Source organism: Echinops telfairi, unplaced genomic scaffold (assembly GCF_000313985.2).
Source record: "Echinops telfairi isolate 266 unplaced genomic scaffold, ASM31398v2 ScPeMD7_7458;HRSCAF=8496, whole genome shotgun sequence".
NCBI lineage: Eukaryota > Metazoa > Chordata > Mammalia > Afrosoricida > Tenrecidae > Echinops > Echinops telfairi.
Window position 1 is genome coordinate 47,390,875 of NW_022111358.1, and position 10,980 is coordinate 47,401,854.

Genomic DNA, 10,980 nt, shown 5'->3' on the forward strand with positions numbered 1-10,980 from the left:
CTGGGGGAGGAGGGAGGAACACAGACTACTTCAGGGTCACAGAGCTGGGGACCAGTGCTGGGGGTGTTGTCACAGTGTTGGGGGGGTCACAGTAGAGGAGAGGGTCACAGTGTTGGAAGTCACAATGCAGGGGGCTGCAGTGCTGGGGAGAGCCACAGTGCAGGAAAGGGTCAGTGTTGGGGGGTCACAGAGCTGGGATCGCAGAGTTGCTGGGGCACCCAGAACCCCTGCCATGTGCTAGCTCTCCCTCGGGGGCCTGTGGGCAGCAGCAGCATCCCCTGTCGCTAAGGGTGGGGTGGAGAGGACCCAGGGACAGGGGACAGACTGGAGTCTCGGAAGGGCATGTGGAGCTCAGGGCCCGGCATTCTTTAGTCTCAGGTGCTGCCGCTGAAGAGCGTGTGTCTGTGTCCGGCCCCTGAGGGCCCCGTGTGAGCGGCTGTGTCCAGTCTGAGCAGGGCTGCCCCAACGTGGCGGACTCCTCACGGTGGGGCAGTCACCACTCAGGCCTGCCCTGGTGTCTGGAAGGAGCCCCCAGGCCCTGGCATAGTGTCCCAGAGAGTGGGGGCTCATAGCAGACCCCACTATCTCACAGCCCAGACGGCGGTGTCGGTCGGCGGGGGCAGCTAGTGCTCAGTTGGCCCTTCCTGCCTGTCCGGCTTCTGGGGACTCTAGGCCCTCGTCCATGTCTGTCTCCTCTTTCGTAAGGACTCACTCTCAGGCCTGGGTCTCCTGCTCCTTTAACTGAGCGGATCTGCACCACCACCACCTCTTTTCTGTGTAATCCTGCGCCATCATTTGAGGGGAGCCCTGGTGTTCCAGAGGGTTAAGCGTCGTTAAGCATGGTGTGAACCTACTTGGGAGAAAGATATGGGCCGTCTGCTCCCGCAAGACTGACCGCGGACGGCCCATGGGGCAGGTGTCTTCTGTCCTGCAGCATCCCCGAGGGCAGTGTGCTTGGTTTGGGTTTGTACAGGGGCAGTCAAACTTTTCTTTTCTTTCTTTTTAATCATTTTATCGGGGGCTCGTACAGCTCTTGTCACCATCCATCCATCCATTGTGTCCAGCACATGTGTACGTTTGTTGCCGTCATCATTCTCAAAACATTTGCTTTCTACTTGAGTAGTCCTTGGTAACAGCTCCTCATCCCCCTCCCCCCCTGCACATGAACCCTTGATAATTTATGAAGTATTATTATTTTGTCATGTCCTACACTGATCAATGTCTCCCTTCACCAACTTTTCTGTTGTCTGTCCCCCTAGGTGGGGGTTGTATGATGATCATTGTGATCGGTTCCCCACTGTCTCTCCCCACCTTCCCCTTCCCTTCCTGGTATCACTACTCTCGTGATTGGCCCTGAGGGGGTTCTCTGTCCTGGATTCCCTGTGTTTCCAGCTCTTACCTGTATCTGTGTGCATGCTCTGGTCTAGCCGGATTTCTTTTCTTTTTTTTTTAATAAGCTAAATTTTTAAAAGCAGTCTGTTGGTATCAAATCTCCATGTCATATAATCCGGTAGATCAATCCTATTGAGGAGCGTGTCCGATCCTCACAGCACATGGTCTTCTTCTCCGTGGATCCGCCCCTATGATTTTCTTTTTCAATAAGGTTGAGCTCACAGGTACGCGGGGCTGGGGTGGTAAGCGATCTTTTGGGGGACGGGAGGGACAAACTTCAGTCCTGAGCCCCTGGCTCTGAGCTCAGTGTGGGGAGGGGGCAGGGAGAGGGGCGTGGAAGCTAGAGCAAGCGTCGGAGATTGGTCTGTTGACAAGCCGGCCAAGTTTGGGGGGGGGGGGCGGTTTCAGAGCCCTGGCCACACCCCAGTCTCTGGATACCCAGCCATGCGGGTGGTTGGACATCAGCTGGACTTTACATGTTGCCCTTGGCCTGTGGCTCTACATCACCTGACCACCACCCTCTCTGCCCCCACCCTCCATCCTTTTCTTTGTTGTACAGCGGAGGACACTGGCCTTGTGCAAAGCAACACACCCTTGGGTGTTAGAGAACAAACTGCCCCAAGAGCTCCCGGCCGCTACTGCTGACCTCGCTGATCTGGCCGGGCCAGCAGGGGGGGGGGGGGCGGGCGCGGGGCGCAGCTGCCCAGAGCCACACGCGTGGCCTGACGACTCCCTTTCAGCAGCCTTTCCCCACCCAGCGTGGTCTCTGTCTGTGTTCCCAACTTTGGAGTGCCTGTGTCGGATGCTGAAGGGGCACATTTTCATTGAGCTCCTGTGACTTGCAGGCTGGCCTTGGGTGGTGGGAACAGTGAAGGTCCTCCCTCAGCAGAGAACCAAAAGGTGGTGGGTTGGGTCCACCCAGAGGCACTGAGGAAGAAAGGCCTGGTGAGCTGCTTCCCCAAACCCAGCCCTGGAGAATCGCCCGGAGCCCGGTCCCATCCTGACACCCATGGGGTCACCAGGTCTTGGGGTCACCGGGTGTGTGTCCCGGGAGCCACACAGCCCCAGGTTCCTGACCCACAACTCGGCGGAGCGTGGCTACTCACCTGGGCCCTGGACTCTGTCTGAACTGGGCATCAGGCAGTGTATGGGTGAACCCGCTAGGAGATGCTTTCAGACTAGGGGACCGAGGAAGGGGATATGTTTGTTGTCAGGCGCTGTCGCCACCCATGCACAACAGAAGGAAGCCCCGCCTGGTCCTGCATCACCCTCATCATCGTGAAGTTAGAGCCCCTGCTTGCAGCCACCCTGTCCATCCTGCTCCTTGAGGACCTTCCTCTTGTTCGCATGATGTCCATCTCCGGACACCGGTCTCTCCTGACCACATGTCCAAAGTACGGAAGACCAAGTCTGGCCACCTTTACTTCTAAGTAGCATTCCGGCTGTACGTCTTCCAGGACGGGCTTATTTGTTCTGGCAGTCAGTAGGACTTTCAGTCTCCTTCGCCAAAACCATCTTTCAGATGCATCTGTTCCCCTGCGGCCGCCCGTACTCTGCGCTTGCACAGGGTCGGGGCGTGAGGAAGGAGACCGCCGGCTCCTGTAAAGATCCAGTCTTGGAAACCCTCAGGAGCAGTTCTGCGCTGCCAGAGAGGGTGGCTGCATGAAACGACATGATGAGACTGGGGCCTTGGAGGCCCTGAGAGCTTTGATCGCACTCTGGCCACAACAGGAGCCGGCAGCCCCGGTGGTGCCCTGGCTAACGCCTGAGCTGCTAACCAAAAGCCCGTGGTTCAAACCTCCAGACTCACAGGCATATCTCACTCCGCCCTTCAGGGTCGCAGTGGCCGGGATGAACTCCAGGCCATGGCAGTGGAGTTCTGGGTTTATGACGGGGGCCGCTGGGAGGGAGGAAGGAAGGGCATGGTGGGAGCTGAGGGCCCTGTAGATGCTGGCAGGTGGCCAGTCCCTGGAGGCCCTCTGATTGCTGAGTAGGGCGGAGTCGTGGAAGGGGCTGGGCACACACACTAATGTGGCAGCCAGCCCTGCCCTTCCCTGCCCAAGATGTGGCCTTGGATCGAGGGCCCTTCGTGCAAGGTCAAGGCAGCCTGAGTCCAGAGCTGATGGCCCAGATGGAGCAGCTACCAGGGAAGAGCTGCCACAGGCACCCACACCACCTGTCGGAGGGTGTCTGCTCACCCACTCCCTGTGGTGGGCTTAGCTCCTGTCCCTTGTGAGTGCAGCTTCTCCTGATCTCCCCGAACCCTGAGTTTCTCCCCAGAGTTGGGATGCTAGGGAAGCCTGGGGAGGGGCCGGGGGCCGGGGCTGCTGCAAAACTGCCTTGAACCCCCCAAAACCAGTTGTCAAGTCGACTCCATCTCTGGGTGCCCCACCGGTGCAGACAGACCTTTGCTCTGTAGGGGTTTCAGTGGCTGTTTTTGGACGGAGTTTTGGAGGAAGCTGGCTTTTCTTCTGAGGCAACTCGGGTGGACCCAGCCGGTCAGTTAATAGCCCAGCGCCTTCCGGGTTAGCACCATCTTGGGAGGAGAGTCCTGGGCGTGTGGTGGGTTAAACATTGGGCTGCTACTCGAAAGGTTGGCGGTTCAAACTCACCAGCCGCTCATTAGGGAAAGATGAGGCTTTGACTAAACAAAAGTCAGTAATTCGAGCCTACAGGTTTCCAGCCAGACAGCGTCTCTGTGGTTGGGGTGGACTCAAGGGCAGTGGATTGAGGCTGTCTGTTCCTGCAAAGACTAAAGCCCTCACGGCCATTGAGTCAGTTCTGACCCAGCCTACCTAGAGGGCAGGGTAGAACTGCCCTGTGTGTTTCTGAGGCTGTAACTCTCCATAGGAATGGAAAGCCTCATCCTCCTCCCATGGAGCGGCTGGTGGTTTTGAACTGCTGACCTTGTAGTTAGCAACCCAATGTGTAACCACTACGCCACCAGCACTCCCATACAGGTGAAGAAGGGTCACTAGCCTGGGCAATCTAGAAGTTTGGGGAAGAGGAACTTGGCTGCAGGGAGCCTTTTGTCCAGGAGGTGGCGGTGTAGGCTTTCAAGAGACCCAGGCCCAGGGGCCTTTATTTCCATTTAATTGTGGGAAAGGACCAGTGTGGGACTGCCCTTGGGGGGATTCCCATTTACAGTGGCTGCAAGCTGCGGGCAGGGGTGGGGCTGTCGTGGCAGGTGGCCAGAATGGACTTGCAGTGAAGGGAGGGGCCCCTCTTTCAGCCTGCTGTGGAGGGCACTGGAGAGGGAGTCTGGGACTTGGCGCCAACATTCCAGGTCCTAGACTGGGTGAGGAGAGTAGGGCTGGGTGCTTCCAGGTCTCAACTCCAAGGGTCAGAGGATGGAAAGGGGTCGGCTACCCTCCCTGTTTCCCTCCTTCCTTTCTCTTTACACTCCTGTGCCTCAGTCTCTTAACCTGCCCCACTTGATATTAGAAAGAACTTTAAACCTACCGAGACGGTGAGTACTTTGTAGAGCGCACCCCCTAGAGTCTCCACGTTGTCATACGTGCCGGATCACACGACTCCTGCTGTCCACCGAGGGAGACTCAGACGTGCAGCCTTCTCTCTGTTGTTCTCTGCGTTCTGCCAAAAGCAGACCCCCTGACCCTGAACCCCAGGACCTAGAACGTCGCCATCAGCCCACAAAGTTCCTCCTGCTCTTTGCGGGTGACCTCAGTCCTCTAGCGCTGCTGTTACAGAAATGCCGCCAGGAGGCGGCTTTGATAGGTCGGGATGTATTCTCCTCGCACCGGGTGGGCGGCCAGGAGTCTGAATTCAGGCCACTAACTCTAGAGGAAGACTCTCTCTGTTGGCTCTGGGGGAAGGTCCTTGTCTACTTTCAACCTTTATGGGTCCAGCGTTCCTTGGAGGTCTCCGCGTGTCTGGCCGTCAGTCTTCTGCTGGGTGCAGGAGGCTCTCAGGTAGGGACCAAGGACAAGCTTCGATTCCAGCCCGTCTTTCTTGGTGGTGGTAGGCCCCCTTTTTCTCTGCTGGCTTGTTTAATCTCTTTTATGCCTCAAAAGAAATAGACTTAAGAGCTCAGCTAATCCTGTAGCTCACATCCTGCCTCATGAACACAACGGCCTCTACTGCTGTCTCTTTCCAACCAGCCGGTGGGATTTAGAACACATGGACTAATCGCACCAGGTCACAAAACAAAGCATCGGGACACATCAGAGCACATCATAGAAGATGAGTCCGGTTGGTGACAGAATGGAGCATCAGTACAGAGTCCCGGGGCTCCTGGCCTCGCCGACTTGACACTGGCACAATTCAATCCCTCACACCCGTCACTCTCTCGCCCTCTTCCTGAAAAGCAACCACAATGCCAGTTCCACCCCCGCACGCCCCCACCGTAGATGAAGCCTGCCAATTCGAGAACTTCCTAAACATTTCATCAGATAATATGCGCTCTTTTGTGTAAGACTTCCTTCGCGGCATAGCACCGTCTTCGATCTGTTCCCGCTATTGCAAGTGTCCGTGGTTTGGTCCCCTTCTTTCGGGTTCTGTTTTTGCTGAGTGGCATCCTTACACGAGACGATGACGTGGTGGTTTGTAAGTCCTGCTGTCGATGGCCTGTGGACCTTCCCTGGAAGGCTTTGATGAATGTTCTTACACAAGCCCTTTTGTGGTCACCTTGTTTCACTTCTCTTGGGTAAATGCCTCTAGTTGAATGCTGGGAAGGCATATGATATAGATATCGCTGAGCTGTTTCTGAAGCTGCCAAATTCTTCCCTCAAGGTGGTGGCACCGTTTTACACGCCCACCGGCAATGTGTCAGCGTTCCGGTTGCTCCGAGTTCCTTGCCAACATTTGGTGCTGTCTATCTTTGTAACTTTAGTCACTCCAGTAGGTGTGGGATGGTATTTCTGTGGTTTCAATTTGCCTTGCCTGATGACTACCGAACACATGTTCAAGTTCTCCCTGGCTTCATCTGTTCTCCCTGGGGAATGTTTTAGAAAACTTTGCCCATTGTAAGATGTGACTTTCCTAAGTTTCCTATTGAGCCACAAGTTGGTTTTTTTTTCTAGACACCGGTCCTTCATCACCTATATGTGTCCTTTCAACGTTTGATCTCCTAAGTGACTTGCCAATTCATTTTTATAATGGAGTCTCTTGATGAACAAAAGTTTGTAACTTTAATTTAGATGATGTCTAATTTAACATCTCCCCCCCTACACACACACACACACACACACACACACACACACACACACACACTAAGGGCAATGAATTCTTTCTTTGTGACCTTTATAAGTTACACGCTTTTTTCAACATGGTCTTCCTAGAAGGTGTACAGCGGTGGCATTTATGTGTGGGTCAAAAAACGATCTTGGGCTTGGTGCTGGGTACAGTGTGAGGTGGGGCCCACAGCTCATTTCTGAAAACTCCAGTGAGCAGCGGTTCCAGCTCTATTTGTTGAAAAGATGGTTCTCTCCCCTGTTAGGTTGTGGGGCGTTTGCTGAAGTCAGCTCGCCGTTGAATGCAAGCCTCTTTCTGAGATTTTTCTGTTTCAGGCAACTCATCTACCTTGACAGCCCCAGCCTCTCTCTTTTTTATTTTAATTTTTTTGCCTTAGAAAATTTAAAAACCATTTTGTTGCCATATAAATCATGCGCCATACACGTCGATTGTTTGAATTATTAAACAGAGTTGTATAATCACCGTCACAGCGAATCTTCTTCATTTTCTTTACTCATTAGTATTAGCTCCTTTTTTCCCCCTAACCGCCCCTACCATATTTCTAAGAAACTGCTGATCTAGTTAAGGTCTCTGTATATTTATTTACACATCCTGGATTTCATAGAAAGAAAATGATACAAAGCCCCCTACAAGAATAATAACAGAATAAAACATAGAAAAACCCTCAATCCTAAACAAAGCAGAAAATAATAAAAGCTATCACAAATTTAAAAGGGGTCCAAAGAGGTGGGGGTGTGATAAGATCTTAAATTTTGACCTAACTATATTTGCATTAATTTACTTTCCCATATAATTTGTCTGAGGACAAATCCATTTTCATCCCTGCCCAATGGTCTGAGGGAATTCAATGGAAGCTTAATTCCTGTGGGGTGTCTGCAAATGGGTTTTGGGCTTTCACTGTCATCCATAGCCGCCTGCAAACTGGGTGCTCAGAATGTAAGCTCGGATACAATTCCCTCCTCTAGCCTTGGATTTTATCATTTATAATCCTTGGATCACACCGGCATGTGTGCTTCTTCTGTGTGGACTGAGCTGACCCCTCGCTTCGATAGCTGCTTATTTTAAGAAACCACGCTCTACTGAAGACGCCAACATCCCTAAGTGTGGAGGTCTTACGCATCTCTTGTTACATTTCCCCCTAAGTATTTAATTTTTTTTATTCTTGGTGTTATAGTCAATGGAATGATTCTTGATCAGTGCAGTGAAATGTAATTTATATACAATGAACTAGGTTCATTTCAGGTGTGCAAGCGGATAAGCTTTGACCTGTGTCACCCTTTACAAGATGTCACCACGCTCAGGGAGATCATGCCCTTCTTCTATCAGCCAGTCCCTCGTGCCACCCTGAGGCCCAGGCAGCCGCCACCCGCCACTGGGGGTCCATTCGCATTCCTAAGAATCTCATGGAAAGGGAGTCCCTCCCTGCCCCTCCTTCCTTCTTTTCCCCTCTCTCCTTACCTTCCCATAGTGTCTTTGTCAGGTTTGGGTGTTAAGATGATTTTGGCCTCAAAAAATGAACCTGGAGAGATTCCCACCTCCTTTTCTTCTTCTTTCTTTTTTTTAAGTAAAAGTTTGCCCAAGATTGCTGCTAAGCTCTCTCTGAGACATTTGGCTGAATTCATCTAGGAACCATTGGACCTGGGGTGTTAGGGGATTTAAAAAAACAACAGCAAGTACAAGTGCTTGGCTACAGAAAAGGCCCTTCGGGGTTGTTGGCTTCTGGTTTGTTTTTGTTTTGTTCACTTCCCTTTGTGTCACGTTTGGAACGTTGTCTCTTGAAGGGACTGGTTCACGTCAGGGAAATGGTTGAATCACGTGGTCTATCACTGTTCACTGTGCCCCCTGGTGATCATTGCAACACCTGAGGGATGGCTGGGTGGTTCTTGGCTCCCAATCCTGCCCATTTATGCTCTCGCTGCCCTGCCTCTGCATTCCCTCTCACTCTCGCGGCTCGAACAAGCCACGTATCGGCGGCGGCACGTACATCTTTCTAAAGCACCTGCTTCTGACTTCCTTTCTGTCTGGCCTCCGTTTCACGGATCTCGGCCCTTGTCGTGAGAGCTTCCTCCTATGAGTCAGACCCCACCAGGAAACAGAAATTGGGACCGCCAAGGGGCCAGAGGAAGACGCATCCAGGGCCAAAAGGTGTTTGTCTTAGCCAGAGTTCTGTAGAGGAGAAAACCAGTGAAATGTGTTGGTAAATATGTATATGGAGACATTTACTTCGAGGAAATGTCTCCTGTAATCATGGGGCCTCAAAACCCCTAAACTCACTGTGCGACTGAGTTGGTTCTGAAGTGTAGCGACTGTATGGGACAGGGTAGAACTGCCCCCGTGGGTTCCCGAGACTGCAGCATTTTATGGGAGTAGAAAGCCTCATCTTTCTCCCGAGGAGTGGCTGGTGGTTTCAAACAGCTGACCCCGCAGTTAACAACCCAACGAGCAATCCACAGTGCCACCAAGACTCTTTATTCTTATGAGGCCCAGTTAGTCCCAACTCCTTGGATCAGCAGTTGGCGGGAGCGCTCTGCCGGCTTGATGTCCCAGGAACAGGAAGTCAGCTGAGTAGATGAGTGCAGGATTGAGAGACAGAGCCAGAGACAAGCTGAGCTTTGCAGGAGGAAGGCCACACCCCCTTCCAGCTGATTGGCTGATCAGCACGGATGACATCATGGGAAGGGACTACATTATGCAAGCTCGTGTAGTTCAGTGTCTGTCATACCCGGGAGAGCCACAGGCTACCCAAGAGGACACATGCTGTTGACCATCATGGGGGCGAATGACCGAGAAAAGGTAAAGAGACCGTGAGGAAGATATAAATAGCAAATGAAGGAAGCAGCTGTTGAGTCAGCTCGCTTCCTAAGTACCCTCTGCAGGGCATGAGCATCGCCAGCCCTGCCCCAGCTTCACACTCGGGGCGGGTTTGAGCCCGTGTTGCAGCCCCTGTGCCGCGCCATCTGTGGAGGGGCTTGTTCTTTGTCACTGACCTGGTGGTCCAGGCTGGCCTGCGAGCGGCAGGGCCAGCGTTTGAATCCCACAGCTGCTCGGCAGGGGAAAGGTGAGGCTTTCCGGCCCTGTGGAGACTGACAGCCTTGGTAACCTGCAGGGGCAGTGCGACTTTGTCACCAGGAGCCAGGTTCAACTCGACGGCAGTGACTTGGCTTGTGTTTCCTTCGTGCAATTTACCAAGCATGAGGTTCTACTCCCGGACTGGCCCCTCCTGATAACGTGTCCAAGGTACGTGAGCTGACGTCTCGATGGCCCCCTGATTACTTCTCCTGGAGGTCCATGGTATGGGGGGCCATTCCCCTTATCGGTTCGCCTCATTTTCACCCACGACCCTTTTGAAGACCGCCTGCATTCAGAGTTCTCTGCCAACACCGTCCCTCAAAGCCGGCTGGCCGTTGGGTTCTTCCTTACTCGCGATCCAGTTGCTGCGCGCACACGAGCCGTTGAAAACAGCACGGCTAGGTGCAGGGCCACCTTAGCCCTGCAGGTGACATCCTTCCTTCAGCGAGGCCTTTTGCAGCAGATTAACCCAGCGCAGTTCGTCGCCTGATCTCTGGACTGCTGCTTCCTTGAGCGGTGATTGTGGACCCGAGCCAAACGGAATCCGTGACGGCCTGTCTCTCCTCCTCCCTTGGTCGCGTTGTGGCTTTTCGATCCAGGCGTCAGGATCTTTGTCTTCTTGGTGCTAAGGGATCATTAGATGGAAGGAGTGGCCTTGGGTCTCCATCACTAATTGCCTAGAAACATACTGTGGAAGGCCAATTGCATGCAAGCAGCCTCGTATTTAGCGTCTTGTGGTGGGGGGACCACGAGGAAGGAATGAAGCCCATGCCCTTGGCACACGAGTTTTCTGGCCCCTGAGCTTAGTGGCCTAGTGGTTATGTGTGGGGCTATTAACTGAAAGGTCAGGAGTTTGAAGTCAGCGGCCGCTCTGCAGGAAAAAGGTGAGGGTTTCAACTCCCAGAAGGATTCTCAGGGACGCCCTGGGTGGGTCTCCCTTGTCCCGCAGGGCAAATGTGAGTCGGTGTTGACTCCATGCCAGTGACCTTGGGATTATTTTTTTGAGCTTCTGAAAGGGACAAGTGACACTCAGTCGCCTGAGCCTGGGCAATTCTGGACCTCTGATGCTCGGGAGGAAGGTGCCCTGGTGGCCTCTGGGATACAGGCTGGGCTGCTAACTGCAAGGTCAGCGGTTCATCCCCCGCCCCAGGCTCCAGGGGTGAGGCCTTCTGTACAGCCACCCTCGGGGCAGTTCCACTGTGTCCGACAGTGTCGCTGTGAGTCAGACTCGCCCGATGGCAGTGCCCTTCGGTGCCCACAGCTGCTCCATCACACCACCTCCCTCTATGGTGGATAAAAAGTACA

At 53.5% G+C, this 10,980-nt stretch overlaps 1 protein-coding gene across 1 annotated transcript in view; it reads left to right on the top strand.

Moving 5' to 3' along the window:
* Positions 1-10,980, top strand: part of SEPTIN9 (septin 9) — a 171,738-nt gene that overhangs the window by 30,316 nt on the left and 130,442 nt on the right. The gene's annotated exons all lie outside the window — the stretch shown is intronic.